General features: G+C 37.6%; 1 pseudogene; it reads left to right on the top strand.

The window, feature by feature from the left end:
- The first annotated feature begins 9,564 nt into the window (after positions 1–9,564).
- On the top strand, positions 9,565–9,793 carry LOC144309007 (ubiquitin-like protein 5 pseudogene; annotated as a pseudogene).
- The last annotated feature ends 13,982 nt before the right edge of the window (positions 9,794–23,775 follow it).

Below are 23,775 nucleotides of genomic sequence, written 5' to 3'. Positions count from 1 at the left end.
TGTACCACAATACTTCATATCCTCCTCTCTCTTTTTTTTAAGTAGGCTCCACACCCAGCATGGAGCCCTATGAGGGGCTTGAACTCATGACCCTGAGATCAAGAGTCTGATGCTTGACCAACTGAGCCACCCAGGCACCCCCTTTTCTCTTAAAGTCTATATTTCATTCCTTGTATATTCTCCCCATTCCATTGAGCCAGTCTAGTACAGAGATGTAGCCTTCTGTTGTTGTTGCCCCTCTGATGTTTATTTTATCACCTTTTGACATTTCAATTTTCTTTTGGAGAAGTACCCCTCTATCATTTCAGAAAGTCTTGGTGGAATGATCAATAAAGGTGGTCTGCTATCTCCTAGAAGGGGAGAACATGTGCCCCATTGATCTGTCTTTTCCCAAGAATTTGAATATGGAGTAGTGATGCGAGGTGAAAACCATTGGACCTCTCTGATGAGAATATGTACTAATCCCTCAGAATTCGTGTGTCATACAGTCATTTTTGTTTAAAATGGGAAAAAAGAATACTTAGTCCGAGAGAACTGTAGTTATCAGATGTAGGTATGTGTAAGTGGATGCCTCAGAAGAAATCTGGAATACTCCAAACCCATATGTTTTAAGGTTCTCTATGGAGAGAATTTGGATTTTGGATAAGGTCAAGGGTATTTTCCTTTATAACTCTCTATATTGCTGACCTACTTCATTTGAGGGGTTTCGTTGTGTTACTTTTGCTATTTATTTATTTTATTTCAAAAAGTTCACTTTTAAAATTATATTCCCCAAAAAGAAAACTTACGGATTTTTTCCTTTTCATTGAGATAATTTGCCAGGGTTTAGTGTTTTTCTGTAACAGCTGTTTTAATTCTCCTGAGAGACAGAATTATAACATAAAAGTGATCCAAATGTGAATTGTATAAAACCTAAGAATAAAGTAATAACTTGAGAAGATAATAGAAAGCAAACAGTTTGGGGAGGAAATTGTACAGCACTCCACAGGATTCTGAAGCTTGTTTTTGCATTTAACCATGATCCTGTGCATCTGTCTATATCAGTATACATTGATCCACTTCATTTTGTTTTTTCATTATGCATTGAATGTTACAGAATGGATATAACTTATTTAGTCATTCTTCTATCTGAGCATTTTTGTTTCCAAAATTTTTACTATTATAAACATTACTGCAATAGAAATCTCTGTCCATACATTTTTGAGCACATGAATCAGTGTTTCTGTAGGAAAAAATTAGAGAAATAGAAATGGTACATCAAAGGGTTTCTATATGTGAATTGCTGATACTATCAAACAGTTCTCAAAGAAAGGTTGTGTCAATCTGTATTTCCAGCAACAGTATATAAGAGTACTGATTTCTTCATGCTTTGCCAGTATTGGATATTCAGTATTGGATATTATTGTTTTGTTTTCTTGACTTGATAACCAACTAGGTAAAAAAAAAATAGTTGACTGATATTCTGTGCAAACTGCTTTTTTACAAAAGAGATTTTCCTTCATTCCATGGTTGTAATCATCACTAAGAAAAGGCAAATAGTTTTAGATTTTACAGACCCTGCATTTCCTATCTAGAAACCATGTTTGGACATATTCATATGCTAAGTTCTAGACCTAAGTAAAGCCTGACTTTACTTAGTCAGTATGAATATAGGTTTCTAAATGGAAAAGTTCATCATAGGCTGAATAGTGGATTTGCTAGGCATCATTCCACAATGAGAACATGAATTAGCATTCAGTACCAGATAGACAGTAGACTTCATCTTATGGCAGAAGTTAAGTTCTAAAGCAAGCTAATAAGGCCCAAATCATAGACATCTCTTTCTCCCTTACTGAAACAGTTCCCTATTTCTTTGGCTGAATACCTGATGGAGGAGTTGCCTTGCATTTAGGGGCAATATTATACAACATGCCTATTTTTAAATCCTTGACTCACACTCAGCATGGCGAGCTGATTACACCTTAAGAGGCATGTAGGAAATGAGAGGGTTCTAAAACACAGTAAGTGACATCTATTATGTCATGCTGACTTAAGGAAATAAGCATTTTGAAGTGGATGTCATTTTGCCCTCTCTCACACTTCATACTGAGTGCATATAGTTCTGTGAATCAGCGGTGCTAGTAAAAGGGAACATAAATGTGATTATTTCACGCCAATATCATTTAGGAACTATCTCTCAAATACATAACAAAATGTTAATTGTTTAATGCATTACTAATTTTATTATTTAACATTAGATTAATAACAGAGTATTTACATTAATTTTGGAAATTACTGATTTTTTTCCCTACGTAGCACTGGTAAATGCCTGCTGAGGGGAAAAAAGTTCAAGTGACTCAAATAGAAGTAAAAGGCATAACGAGCTGATTTACATCAGGAAGTACCTGAAAATCAGGTAACTCATCTAACACACCTGTCAAAACAGGATTATATTTTTATAGGGTGAGAGAGAGAGAGAGAGAGAGAGAGAGAGATGTTCTTGTGTTTTGGCTCAGGTAACAGTTTTCATCTCTAAGACTTAAGTTTGGAACAGTTGGAGATTGTTCCAGTATTCATGCCTCGTACTCAAGAATGTTTGTACAATCTTATATTGCTAACTATCAAGAACTGTTGCTTGAAAGTCCTGCATTGGTTGTATTAGGGTTATGGGCTAGAGAGATAGCAACAAAAACCTGAAAGGACAAAATAAGGAAAGAAAGCAATGTTGGGAGATAAGGGAGCTAGAGCTAGACCTATTATAGCAGATTTAAATCTTTTACATACCAAAGATAACAAGTCAGGAAACAAGGATATTGGCAAGGATATGGAGAAAGGGGAATTCTCTCACACTGCTGGTGGGAATGCAGCTAGTGTGAAAAACAGTATGGAGGTGCCTCAAGAAGTTAAAAATAGAACTACTCTATGACCCAGCAATTGCACTACTGGGTATTTATCCAAAGGATCCAAACATAGTGATCTGAAGGGGCACCTGCACTCCAATGTTTAGAGAAGCAATGTCCAAAATACCAAACTATGGAAAGAGTCCAGATGTCTATCGACAGATGAATGGATAAAGAAAATGCAGTATATATATACAATGGAATGTTACTCATCCGTCAATAAGAATAAAATCTTGCCATTTACAACAGCATGAATGGAACTAGAGGGTATTATGCTAAGTGAAATAAATCAGAGAAAGACTATGATCATATGATTTCACTCATACGTGGAATTTAAGAAACAGAGGAGCATAGAGAAAGGGAGGGAAAAATAAAACAAGTTGAAATTAGGGAGACAAACCATGAGACTCTTATCATAGGAAACAAGCTGAGGGGAGGTGGGTGAGGGGATGGGGTAACTGGGTGATGGGCATTAAGGACGGCATGTGATGTAATGGGCACTAGATTTTAATATGCAACTGATGAATCACTGACCTCTACCTCTGAAACCAATAATACACTATATGTTAATTAACTAAATTTAACTAAAATAAAAACAATTAAACCTTTTATATACCTGGGGTAATAAAATTCCAGTGAACCCAGGCCGCTCTAGTAATGCTGCAACTTTTCATGACTGTACAGTTTTCATTCTCCAGGTATCACAGGTGCTGAGGGTTGTTTCTTAGCTTCAGCAAACATTTCAGCTAAAATTCTCATGTTCAGACTTCTTGATATGACTGGCCAGGGATAAGGGAACTGAGAAAAAGAAAAAAGAAAAAGAAAAGCTACAGTGATAAGGGTGGCCATGAAGAAGTAAATAATTCAGGAAGTAACATGGGAAGCAAAAATACTCAGGTACCAGAAATTCAGCATGAGAGGAAACATGGTTGTTAGAACTATAGCTTGTTGGTGGGAGAAGGAACTACAGCTGAAGCAAAACCACTCAGATACTTACCTCAGCTCTTTAAGTTCCAGGCACAAAAGTCAGAATTGGTCCCTGAACCTGGAGGGATCTTAAGGTAGACTGGTGTCACAGCACCCCAAATGTGAGAAAGGCAAGTGGGAAGACATGGGGAAGACATGGGAGAAGAAACCTGTCCTTTCAGGTTTTTGTTGCTATCTCTCTAGCCCATAACCCTAATACAACAAGAAATTAGGAAAATGATCACCACTGAGGAAAAGTTACCTTCAGGGAAATATCTGTTCTCAGACAGGCAGTATGGTAACATTGAGTGGTAACATGGAGTGAATCAAGATTTGTGCCAAATGTCTTCAGTGTGAATCTTGAATCTGCTACATTCCTTAGGCAGGAAATTATTCCTTGATAAATTGTTATTAGCAGATAAACATTGATTTTATTCATCTTCCTATCTCTAAAATCTAACAGAATACCTGGCCAAAGGGCTGTTGCTTGAATCTAAATCAGCAGTTTGAAAATCGAGGGAACATCAGGATTACCTGGACAGTTGGTTAAACTAAAGAATGCTTGAATTTTGGTCATGTCAGTCTGGGGCATGAACTTGCATTTCTCTCAAATTCCCAAAGGACACTAAAGAGACTCCTTTGGGAATCACACTTGGAGAGCCAGTGAGCATTATTTTGAACCAGGGGTCAACAAATTACAGCCAGTTGGCCAATCAACTCCTAGCCTCTTTTTATACAGCTCATGATCTAAGAAATTTTTTTTTGCATTTTTATAGGATGTTAACAACACACAAAGAAGAATATGTGACACACTTATTTGTGTCCTACGAAGGGTAAAATATTTACTATCTGGCCATTGACAGAAAACATTTACCAACCCCTCCTGATTTAAGCAATATGATTATTGCAAAAACAAACAACTTAACCAGGAAAAGGCTTAAACTGCAGAATAAAAATCAAATATTTATGGTCTGTGTTCCCTAAATCACACTGTATTTCTAATACGCCATCTCTGCCCAATTCTTGTTTGGCTGCTTATATCCATTTTAGGAGCTGTAAGAATGATTTCAATTATTCTGTGGAAGCATTTCCCTGAATTAAAATGTAGATATTTTTAGAAGCATTATTCTGTAATAGTTTGAGAAATATAAGTATGGCATTAGTACTTTCGATATTTAAACTTGTCTATTTTAACTGTACTTTAAATCCTTCCATTTTTTGAATGTCCTGATAGGCCCTTTCCAGATGTCAGATTTCTATCTGGAACATGTGAGCTTCAAATACATCTCTACAGTTTATGGGTGCTCATTCCAAACTTTTTACAACTGAGTATTTGGGCCTTTATATTGTTGAGGCTGCACATGGGCATGCCACAGTGTATGCTACACGCTGGACAGCTATCATACTCCGAATGCCTCTGTTAATTACTATCTTGAGAATCTAGAAATCCCTTCCTTCATCTATACTCCCATTAAGCAGAATGTGCAGAAAAACATGTAGCTCAGTGTTCAAGGTCAGGGACCCTGGGGTGGCCAACCTGGACTGTCTCCCTTATAACATAGAATGTCTAGGTGACAGGCCTTGATATCCTTGGAAACACTAGCCATGGAAGGAGGGGAAGGGCCACTGACAGTTGCTAGGTTAAGTTGCTATGCTATAGAAGCTTGCTGCACAGAGAACTCAGCTGGGGAGGCTCTCTCCAGTCTGCTGCTCCTGGACTCCTTGTATGTAAATTTCCCCAATAAACTTATGTCTCAATGACTGTCTCTGGGTCTTTTCTTTGGCCTCACTGGACCATCACCCACCCTCGGCTTCTAGTCCACTAGGAAGCAGTTGCACACACAGCAAGTCATCAACCCAGATTTCTGTTATTCTTTATCTAGTTTAGAACTACATTCTTTACCTAGATTAGGATCAAGAAAGGAACCATAACATAATTAATCTCTAAAAAGTGTTTGTACACCCAAAGACTCCTTCCTGCCCATCTACATACTCTTAGTTCCACTCTTACATCATGCTACTAATGATCTGTAGACTGATCATTAGTAGCAGCAATTATGAGTGTAGAGATTTCAGATACCCAGATAATGATTAATGATCAGAGGGATTGGTGCTTTAATATAAGACCTCAGGACCTCTGAGCTACCCTGATTGGTGTGGGCCCCAGGAATGACTGAAATGGGCTTCCCTTCCTGGCTGGCAGGATGGAGGCTGTAAATTAAGCAAACATTAATTGAAAGAAACAAAGAATGTGGTATACGTTCCACAACTGAGCTTTTCTATTGAAATTTAAACTTGCTTCATGGAGAGAGTCTCTCCTTGGACTTCAAAGAATGTGTGTCCATGTTCATCACCGCCTACCTCATTATGGCCCATAGAATTGAGGAAGGTAAATTTGAGACCATGGCTATGATTGTTGGTGAGCTGGTATGCAGAAATGAATGTGGCAAAAAAGAGAAAGAAATGAATGTGGCCCCTCAGAAGTCGCTGCTACTTCTGTCTATGATAGTGGTCTGAGAGAGCATGAAGCCTGACATTTAAGGATGAACCACTCCCCCAGCAGGTTGATCTTTAGAAGGGATCCTAAGGAGAAGAGAATGTATGCCTTCATACTCAATCTTAGCTTCTGTGCAGTTCCCAGGAGAATAGGTAGAAAGGGAAAGGGTATGAATTTTCATGTTTAAGGCCCTACATTAGATCTTAAACTTTAAAACCAGAAACAAAACATAATAGGAAATTCTTTCCTGAGAGGGAGTAGTATATCACAGCCGATGTTGGCAAGTCCTGAGTTATAAAAGATCCCTAATTGCCCCTTGCCTGGATGTGCTGCTCAAGACACATACTATTTAATTTAGACAGAATATTTTGCTTGCTATGGTAGTGATAACCTGCCCAAACTTGATGATATTTGCAACAATGTAAATTCTATCCAGGGAGAAAAGGATTTTTGGATCTTGCTCGGGGTAGACACAGAAAACGCTGTAACAATTGTAGGCATCTGAGGCCAAGAAACTACAAAACCTGATGGAATACCTAAAGGCACTTGGGTTCTGAAAGCACACAAGTGACTTTGGCTGAATCTTTGCATGCTTTAAAAGATGGTTTTCTTCTTGCTGAGAACCAGGGTGCATACTAGGCAGGCTTCTTAAATACACATCAGAGTGCTGGTGAAAAAATCATCTGCATTTACACAGATGCTAGAGATCCTGTAACAGAGGAGACTGCCCCAGGAAATTTAAACTCAGACACCATTTAGCACAGATTTTGGCAGAAGTCCTCATAGCCACTTTGCAGACTTTTGGGAAGCCAGGTGGTATAGCATGCCTATGTATTCTCACTAAGTACAAGTCACCAAGTCAAAGGGAACTTGGTTCCTCATCATATGGACACATCCTGGATTTTGCCACCAAGTAGACAAACCCTTGATTTTTGCCATCAAGATGATAGCCTAGGGCACTGGCAGAAAAATTATTAATAATGGCACTGGTGGGTCATTAAAAGTTTAGAAAAATGAAAATATCTCTTTTTTGCCTCACGTGTAGAAAGCCAGACATTTCATAATAGACTCTGCTGATTAAGAGAACACACAGGTAGTGATGTAGAAGACAAGGCTAACTTGGGGAATTTGGGGACATTTAGAAAGGACACACTAGTTCCACAACAGTGTAGCCTCAGCCAGCTCCTATATCTTCCCTTGGGTCAGACAACAGAGACCAAGTAGTGGGGGAGTAAGAGCATGAACAGTTAGTTACCAGATGATAGATGTTGGGTAACTGGATGAATGATTGATTTATAAGTCAACTATCCTGCTCTGTACCTTAATGTTAGACAAAATGAGTAAGAGATGATATTCGACATTTTGTTCCCAGAATCGAGGGCACATATAGGTAAGGTACACTGTAGAAAAATTTAAAAACATAAAGGACAAACACAAATCTGAAAAGTCACCAAAGAAAAGAGACAGATTAGGAGTGCCTGGGTGGCTCAGTTGGTTAAGCTTCTGACTCTTGATTTTGACTCAGGTCATGATCTCAGAGTGATGAAATGGAGCCCTGTGTCAGGTTCCATGCTCAGTGGAGTGTCTGCTTCTCTCCCTTTCTCTTTCTCTCTTCCTCTGCCCTTCCCTCTGCTCACATACTCCAAAATAAATAAATCTTAAAACAAAAAACAAAAAAAAGTATAACTAAAACAAAATGACAATTATTAGGCTGAATTATATCAGCAAAACTAGATGCCAGAAGACATACACAAAGGAAAATAGAGAAGGTCAATAAATCCAAAGACAAGTTCTCTGAAAAGACCAACAAAAATTTAAAAAGTAACAAAACAGATCAAGAAAAATAATAGGAAAATGCAACTGAATTAGGGGAAAAATTCACATAATTACAAATTTTTAAAATAATAAGAGAATAGAAACAATAGTATTTTAACAAAATTTTTGAGAGTTATTAATGATTAAAATATATTTAAACAAACAAATCTACACTCACTAATAAAATTGAACTGGTAGTCAATTTCTAACTCCATCCCAATAAAAAAGATATGAATGCCAAGAAACTTTACAAATTTCACCAAATATTTAAACAACTGATAGCCTTTATATAATACAAATTATTTCCAGGAACAAAAAAGAGAGAAAGCTATTCAACAAATTTGATGAAACGAGTATAACCTTTGTACCAAATAAGAGAAGTATAAAAATAAATGTAGAGGAGCAAATTTTGCCACCCCAAAATATGCCTCTTTGGGATATCGATTATTCTAAGGTGGTTATTTTTAAGAAACCGTGGACACAATAGAAACTTTGAAAACCAAGTAGACGCTAGCCACCTTTTAAAAAAAAAAAAAGATTGATTGATTGATTGATTGATTGATTGATTTGAGAGACAGACAAAGAGAGAGCAGTAGGAGGGGCAGAGGGATAGAGAGTCTCAAGCAGACTCTGTGCTGAGCATGGAGCCCGACGCAGGGTTCATTCCCACAACACTGAGATCATGACCTGAGCTGAGATCAAAAGTTGGATGCTTAACCAACTGAGCCACCCAGGCACCCCTAGTTACCCTTTTATAAAAGACATTTACACGTATGAGGAAATTTTTCATTTCTAAGAGTGTCCCCCTCAGTGCTAGGAAATGGAGAATGACTATAAACCTATAGACACTGTTACTAGTGGAGAAGGCATGGACTTAAATCTGCATAACCACCTTACTTTTGTTTACTGTGCTCTTCCTGGTAACCGTCTATAAGTGATTCCCCACCCCTGCCATCACCATTTATCTTTGCCTGGAGAGGGTATTTAAAGCAATGGCTTCAACCATTTGGAGGAGTTAGTTTTCCTGGGTCTCTCCAATGTATATAGGTGGTATACATGTTTTTGTTTGTTTAATTTCTTTTGTTTAATTTCTTCCTATTAATCTGCCTCATGTCAACTTTATTCTTAGACTAGCTAGAAGAACCTTGAAGGAAAGAGGACTTTTTTTTCATCATCAACATAAGTATATAGCATAAAATAAAAATCCTAAATATATTATCATATTTAATCCAGCTATGTGTGCACATGCATGCACACATGTACATAAACATAATGATCAAGGATGTTTTATCTTAGGAATATAAGGATGCATCAATATCAGAAAATCTATGTGCTGACCCGGGCTCCACCCTCAAGTGAGGAGGTTGTGGCATTGGTGGGTTCCAGGCATTTTGAGCTCCAGACAAGATGATCGAGGTTGTTTGCAACAACCATCTAGGGAAGAAGGACCACATTAAGTGCAACAGTGATAACACCATCAGGAACCTTAAGAAGCTCCCCAAGATCACAGCCCAAACTGGCACCAATTGGAACAAGATCATCCTGAAGAAGTGGCACAAGTGGTTTTAAGAACCATGTGTGTCTGGTGAACTATGAGATCCATGATGGGATGAACCTGGCGCTTTATTACCAATAGAGCAGAATTCTTTCTCCCTGTCCTACCCTGCCTTGCCCTCCCCTCTGCCCTGCTCCTTTCCTCTCCTCTCCTCCTCTCCAGTCCCTTCTTCTCCCACCCTCACCCTCACACTGGTATAGATACCTGTTTTTAAAAACTCACGTTAATCAAACCTTAGAAGTTGGAAAAGAAGGAAAAAGAAGAAAATCTATATAATTTATCACACTGTTAGAAAACAATATCAACAGATGGCAAAAAAACCAATTCAATAAGATTTAATCATTCATGACTGAAATTATTAACAAACTAGGAATCAATTAATACTTTCTTAATCTGATAAATGATATCTATTAAAAAACCTAAGACAAAACATATTTAATAGTAAAACATTAGAATCATGTCTATTATATTCAGGAACAAAACAAGCATTCCTGCTATCACTCCTACATTGTGCTGTAAGTTCTAAATGAAACATTCTAAGAAAAAGGAGATACATTAAAATCAAAAGAACAAAGAGAGAGACAAAACTGTTCTTGTTTGTTGATGATAGGATTTCCTGTGAGAAACCAGGAGTCACAGCCAAATGAAACTGAAACTGCTTAAAAGCACGAAGTTGAACAAAAAATAGCTGCACTAATGCTTCAGTGACTTATTTTTTTATTAAAGATTTATTTATTTATTTTAGAGATAGATAAGGAGGGGGGAAAAGAGAAAGGGAGAGAGAGTCTGAAGCAGACTCTGCTGGGCCTGGAACCAGACATAGGGTTTGACCTCAGGACCCTGAGATCACCGCCTGAGCTGAAACCAGGAGCTAGATGCTTAAACTGACTGCACCACCAAGGTGCCCTGTGAATCTCTATTTTAAAGTAACCTTTTTCCTCTCTTCTGCAAACCTCTCTTCCTCCCTTCTTAGCCTTTGACTTTAGGAACCCAGTACCATCCTGGAAACATGATGAACGAGGCTGGCAGCACATACAACATTCCTGGAGAAACAGGCTAGAGCTTGTATTTAACTATAAAACCTCCAAGCCCCTTCCTCCACGAGGGCTGCTACAGCCTCCTTCATCCAGCAAAGCAATAAGGCTATTCTTTCTCTTTATTCCAAACTCGTCCTTCACATTATATTTTGGCTCCAAAGAATAGAAGTTGGTTTTCAAGAATAAACTGACAAGAAAGTCCAGCAAGGTTACTAAACACAAGTCAACAAACACAATATAGTGTTTCTATACCCCAGCAATAACCAACTCAAAAATGCAATGGAAAAGAAACATCCAGTGTTGTACTAGTGTAACTTCCTTGGAGTTAAGATAAAAACATGTTAAAATATACCCTTAGGGGCACCTGGGTGGTTCAGTCGGTTAAGTGTCTGCCTTCTGCTCAGGTCATGATCCCAGGGTCCTGGGATGGAGCCCTGCTTGCTCAGCAGGGAGTCAGCTTCTCCCTCTGCCCCTCCCCATGTCCAAGCTCTCTCTCACTCTCAAATAAATACAATCTTTAAAAAGACATACTTTCAAAGAGAAAAGTATATAACATTTTCAAAGAACATAAAAATCCTGAACAAATGGAGAATAAACCCTATTCAAGAATGGGAGAGCCTAGTATCATAAAGTGAAAATTCTCCTGCAAATTAATCTATAAATTCAATGCTGTTTCAATCAAAATCTTATAAAGAAATTTTTTGCACTAGATAGATTCTAAGATTCATATTGAGGACTAAAAATCCAAGAAACTTTAAAATTATCCTTGTTAAAAAACAATACCAGGAGAAAGACTTATTCTTCCATATATCAGGATTTAGGACAAAGTTATCTTAATAGTGTTTATGCTGATAAATGGATCAGAATAGATGACCCAGGAAAAGATCTGTACACACACTGGTACACAATATGGTTGGCATTCCAACTAAGTGGGGAAATTGGCTTTCCATATGTTAAAAATATGAGACCGTACCTAAAATAAATAAAAATGCTTAACTATGTAAATGCCTGAAATAAACTATATGACTATAACAAGAAGAAAATATAAATGATATCTTTGTGATCTTATGATAGGAAAGAATCTCTTAAGCATGACACAGCATGCAGAAATAAAGAAAAAAAACTGATGGAACTGATTATTTCAAAATTTTGAAGTTCTATACAAAAAATAGCACAGAGAGAGTTAAAACACAAGTTGTAGACTTGGAGAAACTATTTGTGACATTCATTTAAAGAAAATCAAATACATGGGACACAACAGAAAATGGCTATCTTGCAGAAGAGGGAATTGGAATGTCCAAGAATAAACAAAAGACAAAATGCTCAACCTTACTAGCAAACTGAAGAAAAACAAAACAATCATCTCTCAGATTTTTAAAAATAAACCTCATGAATGTCTGTGAGAAGGAATGTAGAAATGTAAAGAAGAGCAACTCAACAAGAGCTGGCCAGTGCTAAAAATTTACATCTTAAATAGAAGCACCTCCTGTTATGTGTATAAAATTGAGTACTAGAAGGATTTAACAAATTCCTGCTGACAATTGCAGCAGGTTAGGGAAAAGGGAAATTGGACTGTGGAGAGATGCAAAGAGGAGATCAGCTCTACCTACAATATTTTTATTTCATTTAAAAATATTAATCGGGGCATCTGGGCAGCTCAGAAGGTTAGGCATCTGAGTTTGGCTCAAGTCATGATCCTGGGGTCCTGCTTCTCCCTCTCCCCAACCCCTCCACTTTTGTGAGTGCTCTTTCTCAAATGAGTAAATAAAATCTTTAAAAAAATGATCAAATGTTAACATCTATTAACAAAATAAGATTTACATTGGGAAGCTAATTCTAGACTAAGGATGAATTGAGTTAATCAGCAATAAAAGAATCAAGAGATTTTGTAGAGATGGAGAGAGAGAGAGAGAGAGAGAGAGAGAGAGAATGGGAAATACAGAAAGGAAGAAAGAGGGTGTCTCAGCTGGGATAGAATATGGTAAGATGACTGAGGGGAGAGTAGTAGAAGGTACCATGGACATTAAGCAAGATTCACGTAGTGCTTGAAAAGAACAGAATGATAAAGTTGAGTAATAGGGAGGATCATGAAGTCATAGATGAATCTGTCTTTAATTGCCTACTAGGGGTAAAACAGCATTTCTAAAGTAGTAGGTGACAAAAGGTCATCCCTTAGGAAAATCTCTCTGATGGGAGTTAGGAGCTGATGTGACCTATTTAGGTAAGCACCCTACTCTACCTGCTTCAAAAACAAAAGCAAAACACAATAGAGGCTTTCATTCCTGAATTCCTTCATTTCCTTGATGCCCTCCTGTAGGAAAGGATATAAGACAGACCCTTCTACATCCCGTCTGCCACTTTTCTATCCTAAGAATCACAGAGTTTAGCAGTTTGGATATATTTTTCACAAACATTATTCACTATATCAGATAGTTCATATATAGGGTAGCATTTTCAGGAAGGGCACATTTCTTTCTGCCTAAAAAAATATTACAATGGATAATTTTGTTATGAGCTGGGATGAATTTATTGCTATCGTATCTCTTTTGCAAAAAGAAACAAAAGAAGCAAATGATTCTGCATCTTCAGCCTAAATACCACACTGTTTCTACAGAATACTTCCAACAATTGTTCGTTATTTTTCTAATAAAGTGCAAAAAATGTGTTCAAAATGTGTGATTCAAATGGACTGATATTCCACATAGTATTATTTCCTATTACTACCCTTGAGTTACTTGAAAATAATGAAATGTTAATTAACAAATTATCTATAGCTACATGTAGAGGAGGAAATACCATTTTTCACCTGAAATTTAGAATAATTAACACAGATTTTCAACTAGCACTAGGTTAAGATTTAGGGCACTTGGGGGTGTGGATTCCCAAGATTTGCTGCTAGTTCAAAATGGGGAAATATCATTACTGCTGTTCATTTTCACTGTGAGACTAAGAAGATAATTAGCTACTGCTGGATTCATTATAAATTTCCAAATACTGCTCAAAGGCCATTTTTCAGTTTATGATCTTGAGAAAGTTTACACATTAAAACTAAAGAATTTAAAACAGAGGGAATGCCAAGATGATAAGAGAAAAAGTTCTTGGTTTTCATTCATTGCAAATCGTAGGTACCTGTGATCACTTGAAAACAACTCAAGCAGGGATCCCTGGGTGGCGCAGCGGTTTGGCGCCTGCCTTTGGCCCAGGGCGCGATCCTGGAGACCCAGGATCGAATCCCACGTCGGGCTCCCGGTGCATGGAGCCTGCTTCTCCCTCTGCCTGTGTCTCTGCCTCTCTCTAGCTCTCTCTCTGTGTAACTATCGTAAATAAATAAAAATTTAAAAAAAAAAAAAAAAAGAAAACAACTCAAGCATCTCACCAACAGTAGTATATTTATGTACCTTATCAATCTAAAATATACTTCATTGCATGCTCTTTCTTTTTTTAAGATTTTGTTTATTTATTCCTGAGAGACACAGAGAGAGAGAGAGGCAGAGACATAGGCAGAGGGAGAAGCAGGCTCCATGCAGGGAGCCTGATGCGGGACTCGATCCCAGGAACCTGGGATCATGACCTGAGCCAAATGCAGACACTCAACCACTGAGCCACCCAGGCATCCCTCATTGCGTGCCCTTTCAATGCAGTGACAACATATAATGTAACTGTGGAGAATAACACCCATTTTAAGAATTGATGAAAGCTATTATGTTATAGGTTAAATGGGATGATAATGGCAGGAAATGATAATAAAAATCTCTTTGCAGTAATAGGAGAAGAAAATCATTCCACTTATTCCTCATCCAATATTTTTAACTAAAGGAGCATTCCAAGATAAGTTAAATAAATATCATTCATTGAGTTGTTGGAAGAAAATAATAGAAATTCTATTTCTATTTATTTTTTTATCTTATGTCTTTTGTTTTCTGTGTTTCATTTGTTTTAGGATTCACATAAATATTAATATAGTGATATACATTTACAATTTATAAAAAGAAGGAAGGAAGGAAAGAAAGAAGGAAAGAAGGAAAGAAAGAAGGAAAGAAAGAAGGAAAGAAGGAAGGAAGGGGAGAGAGACTGAAGGAGCACCATTTCATGTCGCAGAGGAAGAAAAATAATTTTCTCTCTACCCTTCTAGGTTCTTAGCTGAAACTTCCTGTAATAAAAGGCAGATTGACAAGAGAAAAACAAACACAAATTTAGTAATAGGTGTGTCTTCTGTATCAATGGGAGAGACCCAGGAAAACTGAGTAATTCCTTGAAACAGCCCAAGCCAACACCTAAAATACCATCTCCAGCTGAAGACAAGTGAAAGATACTAGGGCTGTGGAAGAGGTTATGAGAGGTGACTGAAAAAGGCACAATAAGGGTGAGGTTGTTATGCAGATTTAGGTCCCTACCTCCTCTGCGGATAACAGTTTCTAGAGATTATAGAGTCACCCTCCCTTTCCTTGTACAAGGAGGGAGACACTCTTACACATGGAGGTTTTCCTCATAAATGCACAAGTGTCTTACAGAAAGGTAATTTCTACTAGGTATTCAGAGCTTTTCCCATTTCTTCTGTTTTTTTTTTTTTAAATAGCCAGCTCAAGATAATATTTATACCAAGAAGCATATTTTGTGGTGACAAATTCTGCTCCCCTTCAATATCTTTACCAAGTGTTATCTAAATTAGTCTTCTAATTGGTCCCTTTGCCTCTAGTCTTATCGACATGCCTCCAATCCTTTCTTTACATTGTACCAGAGACGTCTGTTTAAAGTGTGTATCTGATATTGTTATTCTCCTGCTTAAAACCTATTCAAAGGCTCCTTGTTTCCTAAAGAAAAAAATCCATAAGGAATGTCATGATCTGGTCAGTGCCTACTTCTTCAGATTTATTTTTCATCAGAGCCCATTGATACACTTCACTCAAACTGTACTGAACTACTTTGATCCATGTTAAATTTGTTCAGATCACACTTCACCTATAACAGTATTTTAAATTGGAAGTTTGAACTGAGTTGCCACAGTACAATAGACATGGAATTTCAAAGCCAGGTGCCAGAATAAAAAGCAGACTTTCACAATGTAAAATCTTTAGAACCAGTTAGAGATTAATTTTAGGTCAGATTTCCTGGAAATAGACTGTGAGATGGGTGGTTATATGCACAGGGTTCATTGGGAGTATTCTAGGGAGATGTCCTTGTCGGACAGTAAGGAGGCAGGGCTGAACAGACAGGGAAGCTTATCTCCACTTCTTTGTAAATAAGGCCTTAGAGAATATTCCAGAAATCTCTAGAGCTTGGAATGCCAGCTTTTCAAAGTTGTACCAAATTAAAGAAATGGGGTTGGCTCTTTGAACCCTCACATCAGCCAGCCATTGTCCACAGACCACCTGGTAATCTTGGATGAGAAAGCAATGCCCTTTGAGGGTCCCAGTTGTGAGCCATCGGCTGAAGATATTTCCAGCACTGGCACTGACGAGGGGATCTGAGTAGATCAACACACTACCTACTAGAAAGTTTGAAAGCCCAAAGAGAGATATTAAAAGTGCAAGTGACGAGAGATAAAGGAAGGACTTGTGAATGATTTTTGCTGGCTATAAGAGATTGCTGCTGTACTCAGAAGGAGAAAAATGTTGAAGGGGCACTATTCCTTTTACTTCAAGCCTAGAAAAAGAAGCTTCAAGGAGACCAATTTAAAAACCTAAAGTATCTCTCTTGAAATTTGAGAAACAGCGATTAATAGTGTGGCCTTTAAAAGTTACATAATTTCTTTGACCTTCTGTTCCTTCAACTGTAAAATGTTTACAAAAAGATTTACTTTATCGGTGGTTGTGAAGACTAAATAAGAGAATCGATCTAATTAATTTAGCACAGAACCTGATGCAGTAATTGATCAGTTAACATTAACTCCCTTCACATTGTCTCCTTCTACTCTTTGCTAAAATCACACATTCTTAATGAGGTCTTAAATGACCATTCTCTAGAAAATCTTAACTCTCTACTCTTCATGCCAGCATTTCTTTATACAGCACTTGTTTACTGTTCTCCACAGTACCTATCATCTAACATATGGTATAAATTTACTTATTTTTTGTTTGCTATCTGACTATTTCCACTAGAATGTCAGCTTAGTAGAAGCAGAAACTTGATCTTTCTTGTTTTCTGCTGAATTCTCAGTCTAGAACAGGGCCTAGCATATAACAGGTACTCAAAAAATACTTGTTGAATGAATGCATCTGGAATACAATTTAGGGGTAGATAATTAACTTGCACTATAATGAAGTCTATTTTATACTATACCCCATTAATATTTAAAGAGCTTTCAACCCAGGAATTAGGAATATAACTGACATACATTGAAAGGCTCAGAAAGTTATGGGTGACAGGACATTAGTATTATGAATTAACTTTGCATTTCAGATTTGGCAAGTACTGTAGCCCTACAGGACTAACAGCAAAGGTGATTGAAGAGTTTAGAAATTTGACTGTTTGTATTGGCACAGAACTGACTTATCTTAACAAAGAAAGTACAAGGTGACAATTTGTTATTGAACAAAGCACACTAAAGAGACAACCCGAAGAAGTTTAAAATCCACATTGTGCTGCACCTTCTTTGACTCTGACAAGATATGAGCATGATTAAAAACCAAATATGACAAAATATCTTATACTAGAAGCAGTCAGTATATATATATATGGCAACTATTTGTGTGCTAGGCACTTTTGTATACATGTTAACCCAATTCGTCCTCACAACAACACTATGATGAAGGTATTATAATCTCTACTTTATAGATGACGACACCTGAGGTTTACGGAGGTGAGGTAACTCAATAAAGTCACCCAACCAGGAAGTGTCATTCATGTTATAAATCTGGTCTTCAACACAGAGGCCATTGATTTCTCTATCACATTGTCATTTCATCATTAATATTTCCTCCTGAGGATGTTAACAGCATCAGAGAATTATGAATTAGAATCACTTCAGTCCATTTTCTGATCAGTTATACATTCTACATAACCCAGTAACAAATCCTGAGCACACGTCCAGATCCCAAATGGAGTATCTTTACAAATTCTGCTGAAAAAGATATCAATTAATATAGCCAGTGGTATTAATTACACTCCCCTTTTATGAATGCTTAGGGTGCTTGTAGTAAAGGAATTCATCTAAAGTATTATTAATGAAATTTAAGATTTCCAAAGGGCCTTTCAGAGTTCTCTACCACACGGGAATCTGCTTTCAAGCCCAGAAATATAGGAAATATGCCCTTCCTTTTCTGATTCAGGTAGTAAAGTTGAAAATAATTCCAGACTATTCCTCAGCCATCAGAAACGACAAATACCCACAATTTGCTTCGACGTGGATGGAACTGGAGGGTTATTATGCTGAGTGAAATAAGTCAATCAGAGAAGGACAAACATTATATGGTCTCATTCGTTTGGGGAATATAAAAAGTAGTGAAAGGGAATAAAGGGGAAAGGAGAAAAAAATAAGTGGGAAATATCAGAAAGGGAGACAGAACATGAAAGACTCCTAACTCTGGGAAACGAACTAGGGGTGGTGGAAGGGGAGGTGGGCGGGAGGTGGGGGTGACTGGGTGAAGGGCACTGAGGTAAGCACTTGACGAGATGAGCACTGAGTGTTATTCTATATGTTGGCAAATTGAACACCAATAAAAAATAAATTTATAAAATAAAAAAAGAAAAAGAAAATAATTCCAGACTCAACTAGCTGTTTAACACTGTTTCAATCCAACATATTTAAGTTCTATGTAGAACTCTACATGGAATTTAAATTTTACAAAGTTTAAAAAAATATTGTTTCAACTATTCATTTCAAATGGTTGTTGAGATCTCGACTACAATGCCATTCACCATGCAGATGAATACAGGAAGTTATGAGACATAATTCTGCCCTTTAGGTGGAAGGAGTCAAAGCTGGAAGACAAAAGCTCCAGCAAGAAAAGCAGACTGTACTCCTAGTCCTGGATCCACCATTTATTAACTACTTATGAGACTCACATTAAACTGAAAATAATGATGTATACTTCACAAGACTGTTGTGAGGATTGCATGGGTTAACATAAGTAAAGGGTCCAGACAGTCTGATGCATAGTCGGTGTACAAAAGTTAAACCCATTTCTATTTTTGCTGTCAGTATTATTAAAAGGCTAGGGAGTGCAAACAATATAAAATGCAATTATTGAAAAATAATGGGGCACACCTTTTGTAGTGAGTGCTATTGCTATTTTTTCATCCATAGGTATGCAGGATGAACTTTGTTACCTATGCAAAAAATATTACCATTCTCATAAAAATAATTTCTTAGATCAGTAATGCCTAAAGTACTTTTACATTAACCTCCCCCCCCCAAAAAAAAAAAAAACCGTAGGAGTTAAGTAAAGCAAGTTTTCTGTCCCTGTTAAACACAGCTAGTAAGGGATGGGGCCACAATCTTCTGACACGATGCACAGTGCTCTTGCTACAGCACACAATGCTTCTGATCCCTAGATATCTACCCATTCCATTCTGCTAACTCCTAACAGTGCTAAACAAGCATGTCAACCTGAGCAGGCAGGTGAAAGAAAGCACTTTATTTCAATACTATGTCTATGCCTCTGTCTGTATCTGTATCCATATCTACATTAAATTAAACACAATGACAATTGCCTTTTAGAAGTCAAACCTGCTAGCAATTACATATGGTTCAACATGTTTACATATATGCACTAGAGGATCCTGTTGAAGAGGGTAGGTTTTGCTACTGGGCAAATGTTGGACATACAGCCCAGCTCTTTCACATAAGTTGTGTGAATAAGGGCAGGATCACAGACTACTGTGAGCCTCAGAGGCCTCACTGTTTTAAATGAAATATTAAAATCCATAATACTTGTTAGAGTTGCACATAGCATATACTAAACCCTCAATAACTTAATTACTGCTAATAGTACTTTCACTATTATGAGTAGCAGTGAGGATGCACACTCAAATGGAGAAGAAATTATCCTTACTTTAGTGCCCAGTAGTTCTTTGAATGGGTATCTGTGTGAAATACAGCAAAATTTTACTACTTCTAGAGGAGTCAATGCAGTGTTGTGCTAGAACCAACCTATTCAACTCACAAGTGCTTAACTTATATTACATTTTCAGAGATTTTGCAGGCTGATTCCTGCAGTCATTATTAAATATTATAATAAAATTACAATTAAATGCACTATATTAAAGGCAAAATAATAAATATTTAAACTCATAATATCTTAGATATTTTACTATTATCTATGCTTTTGACATTATTTACATCTTTTGCTCTGTCTGGTAGAAATATTAATTGACAGCATGCTACTATGCATCCTTTCCTGCCTATATATTCAGTGACATCAGTTTGTTAGCTCTAAATTGGACAATGTAGGAGTGTTAACACCACAGAAATCAGAAAAAGCTATCAATCAGGATTTTCCCCCTATCAAGCCAGTTGTTAAACATCTACCAACACATAATTAGAACAGTGTTATACCAGTTGCTTTCAACCATAGTATTATGCTGGTTGGTTATCTGTATATATATCTGCCCTCCCCACCCCATTCATCTGAATTTTAGGATCTCCTTACAGCCATTACTAAAGCCTTGAGTAGAATATAAGGTAAATGAGAAAGAAATGTGCAGGTGTAGATAATTCCACAGCCTCTAAATAAGCCCTGGTTTGGGAAACTCATCAGCCTATATTGTTTCCTTTGGAGCAACTGATATTAAGCATATTTCACTTTGGGGGTTAATATATGTATATACATGCACACAAATACACATACACATCAAGGAAATTCAAATTACAGTTAAATAAATTTGAACACTCTATGATCTTTATAAATTTAAATTTTGTGTAAAAAATTAATATATGGGGCAGCCCGGGTGGCTCAGCGGTTTAGCGCCGCCTTCAGCCCAGGGTGTGATCCTGGAGTCACGGGATCGAGTTCCACGTCAAGTTCCCTGCATGGAGCCTGCTTCTCCCTCTGCCTATGTCTGTTCCTCTCTCTCTCTCTCTCTCTCTCTCTCTCTTCCCCCGTGTCTCTCATGAATAATAAATAAAATCTTTAAAAAATAATGTATGATCATTAATTATAAATTTCATCAACCATTTCTATATATCTGCCAAGTGAGTTGATGCACCCTGACAATAATTGTATATGAAATAAAATTTCAAATATTTTTATGAAAATTATTCACCATGACCAAGTAGGATTTATCCCCGGGACACAAGGCTGGTTCAACACTCGTAAAACAATCAATGTGATTCATCATATCAGCAAGAGAAAAACCAAGAACCATATGATCCTCTCATTAGATGCAGAGAAAGCATTTGACAAAATACAGCATCCATTTCTGATCAAAACTCTTCAGAGTGTAGGGATAGAGGGAACATTCCTCAACATCTTAAAAGCCATCTACGAAAAGCCCACAGCAAACATCATTCTCAATGGGGAAGCACTGGGAGCCTTTCCCCTAAGATCAGGAACAAGACAGAGATGTCCACTCTCACCACTGCTATTCAACATAGTACTGGAAGTCCTAGCCTCAGCAATCAGGCAACAAAAAGAAATAAAAGGCATTAAAATTGGCAAAGAAGAAGTCAAACTCTCCCTCTTCGCCGATGACATGATACTCTACATAGAAAACCCAAAAGCCTCCACCCCAAGATTGCTAGAACTCATACAGCAATTTGGCAGTGTGGCAGGATACAAAATCAATGCCCAGAAGTCAGTGGCATTTCTATACACTAACAATGAGACTGAAGAAAGAGAAATTAAGGAGTCAATCCCATTTACAATTGCACCCAAAAGCATAAGATACCTAGGAAATAACCTAACCAAAGAGGTAAAGGATCTATACCCTAAAAACTATAGAACACTTCTGAAAGAAATTGAGGAAGACACAAAGAGATGGAAAAATATTCCATGCTCATGGATTGGCAGAATTAATATTGTGAAAATGTCAATGTTACCCAGGGCAATATACACGTTTAATGCAATCCCTATCAAAATAACATGGACTTTCTTCAGAGAGTTAGAACAAATTATTTTAAGATTTGTGTGGAATCAGAAAAGACCCCAAATAGCCAGGGGAATTTTAAAAAAGAAAACCATATCTGGGGGCATCACAGTGCCAGATTTCAGGTTGTACTACAAAGCTGTGGTCATCAAGACAGCGTGGTACTGGCACAAAAACAGACACATAGATCAGTGGAATAGAATTGAGAGAATCCAGAAGTGGACCCTGAACTTTATGGTCAACTAATATTCCATGAAGGAGGAAAGACTATCCATTGGAAGAAAGACAGTCTCTTCAATAAATGGTGCTGGGAAAATTGGACATCCACATGCAGAAGAATGAAACTGGACCACTCTCTTTCACCATACACAAAGATAAACTCAAAATGGATGAAAGATCTAAATGTGAGACAAGATTCCATCAAAATCCTAGAGGAGAACACAGGCAACACCCTTTTTGAACTTGGCCACAGTTACTTCTTGCAAGATACATCCACGAAGGCAAAAGAAACAAAAGCAAAAATGAACTATTGGGACTTCATCAAGATAAGAAGCTTTTGCACAGCAAAGGATACAGTCAACAAAACTAAGACAACCTACAGAATGGGAGAAGATATTTGCAAATGACATATCAGATAAAGGACTAGTTTCCAAGATCTATAAAGAACTTATTAAACTCAACAGCAAAGAAACAAACAATCCAATCATGAAATGGGCAAAAGACATGAACAGAAATCTCACAGAGGAAGACCTAGACATGGCCAACAAGCACATGAGAAAATGCTCTGCATCACTGGCCATCAGGGAAATACAAATCCAAACCACCATGAGATACCACCTCACACCAGTGAGAATGGGGAAAATTAACAAGTCAGGAAACCACAAATGTTGGAGAGGATGCGGAGAAAGGGGAACCCTCTTGCACTGTTGGTGGGAATGTGAACTGGTGCAGCCACTCTGGAAAACTGTGTGGAGGTTCCTCAAACAGTTAAAAATAGACCTGCCCTACGACCCAGCAATTGCACTGCTGGGGATTTACCCCAAAGATACAGATGCAATGAAATGCCGGCACACCTGCACCCCGATGTTTCTAGCAGCAATGTCCACAATAGCCAAACTGTGGAAGGAGCCTCGGTGTCCATCGACAGATGAATGGATAAAGAAGATGTGGTTTATGTATACAATGGAATATTATTCAGCCATTAGAAACGACAAATACCCACCATTTGCTTCGACGTGGATGGAACTGGAGGGTATTTTGCTGAGTGAAGTAAGTCAATCGGAGAAGGACAAACATTATATGGTCTCATTCATTTGGGGAATATAAATAATAGTGAAAGGGAATAGAAGGGAAGGGAGAAGAAATGGGTAGGAAATATCAGAAAGGGAGACAGAACATGAAGACTCCTAACTCTGGGAAACTAACTAGGGGTGGTGGAAGGGGAGGAGGGCGGGGGGTGGGGGTGAATGGGTGATGGGCACTGAGAGGGGCACTTCACGGGATGAGCACTGGGTGTTATTATGTATGTTGGTAAATTGAACACCAATAAAAAATAAATTTATTATAAAAAAATAAAACTGCACAAACAGAAAAAACAAAAAAAAATATTTTTATGTTTATTTTCTTAAAGATTTTATTTATTTATTTGAGAGAGAGGGAGAGCACGAGAGAGAGCATGAGCAGAAGAGAGGGGCAGAGGGAGAGGGAGAAACAACTCCCCACTGAGCACAGCTGATGCAGGCTGGATCCCAGGACCCTGGGGTCATGACCTGAGCAGAAGGCAGATGCTTAACCAACTAAGCCACCCAGGCCCCCCACACAATATTTTTAAGAACAGGTATGACAAAGGTACACACCAATATTTTTGCAGTTTGGAAACAATGCACAAAAATATTTTGTGGTGCTAGAACATTCTTTAGCATAGAGCAATATCCAGGGAAGAGAGAAATGTGTATCTTAGGAACCGTTACAATGAGAGGACTTAGGCAGAAATGAACGATG

Source organism: Canis aureus, chromosome X (assembly GCF_053574225.1).
Source record: "Canis aureus isolate CA01 chromosome X, VMU_Caureus_v.1.0, whole genome shotgun sequence".
In the NCBI taxonomy this organism is placed as follows: domain Eukaryota; kingdom Metazoa; phylum Chordata; class Mammalia; order Carnivora; family Canidae; genus Canis; species Canis aureus.
This window is presented reverse-complemented; position numbering and strand designations above follow the sequence as displayed.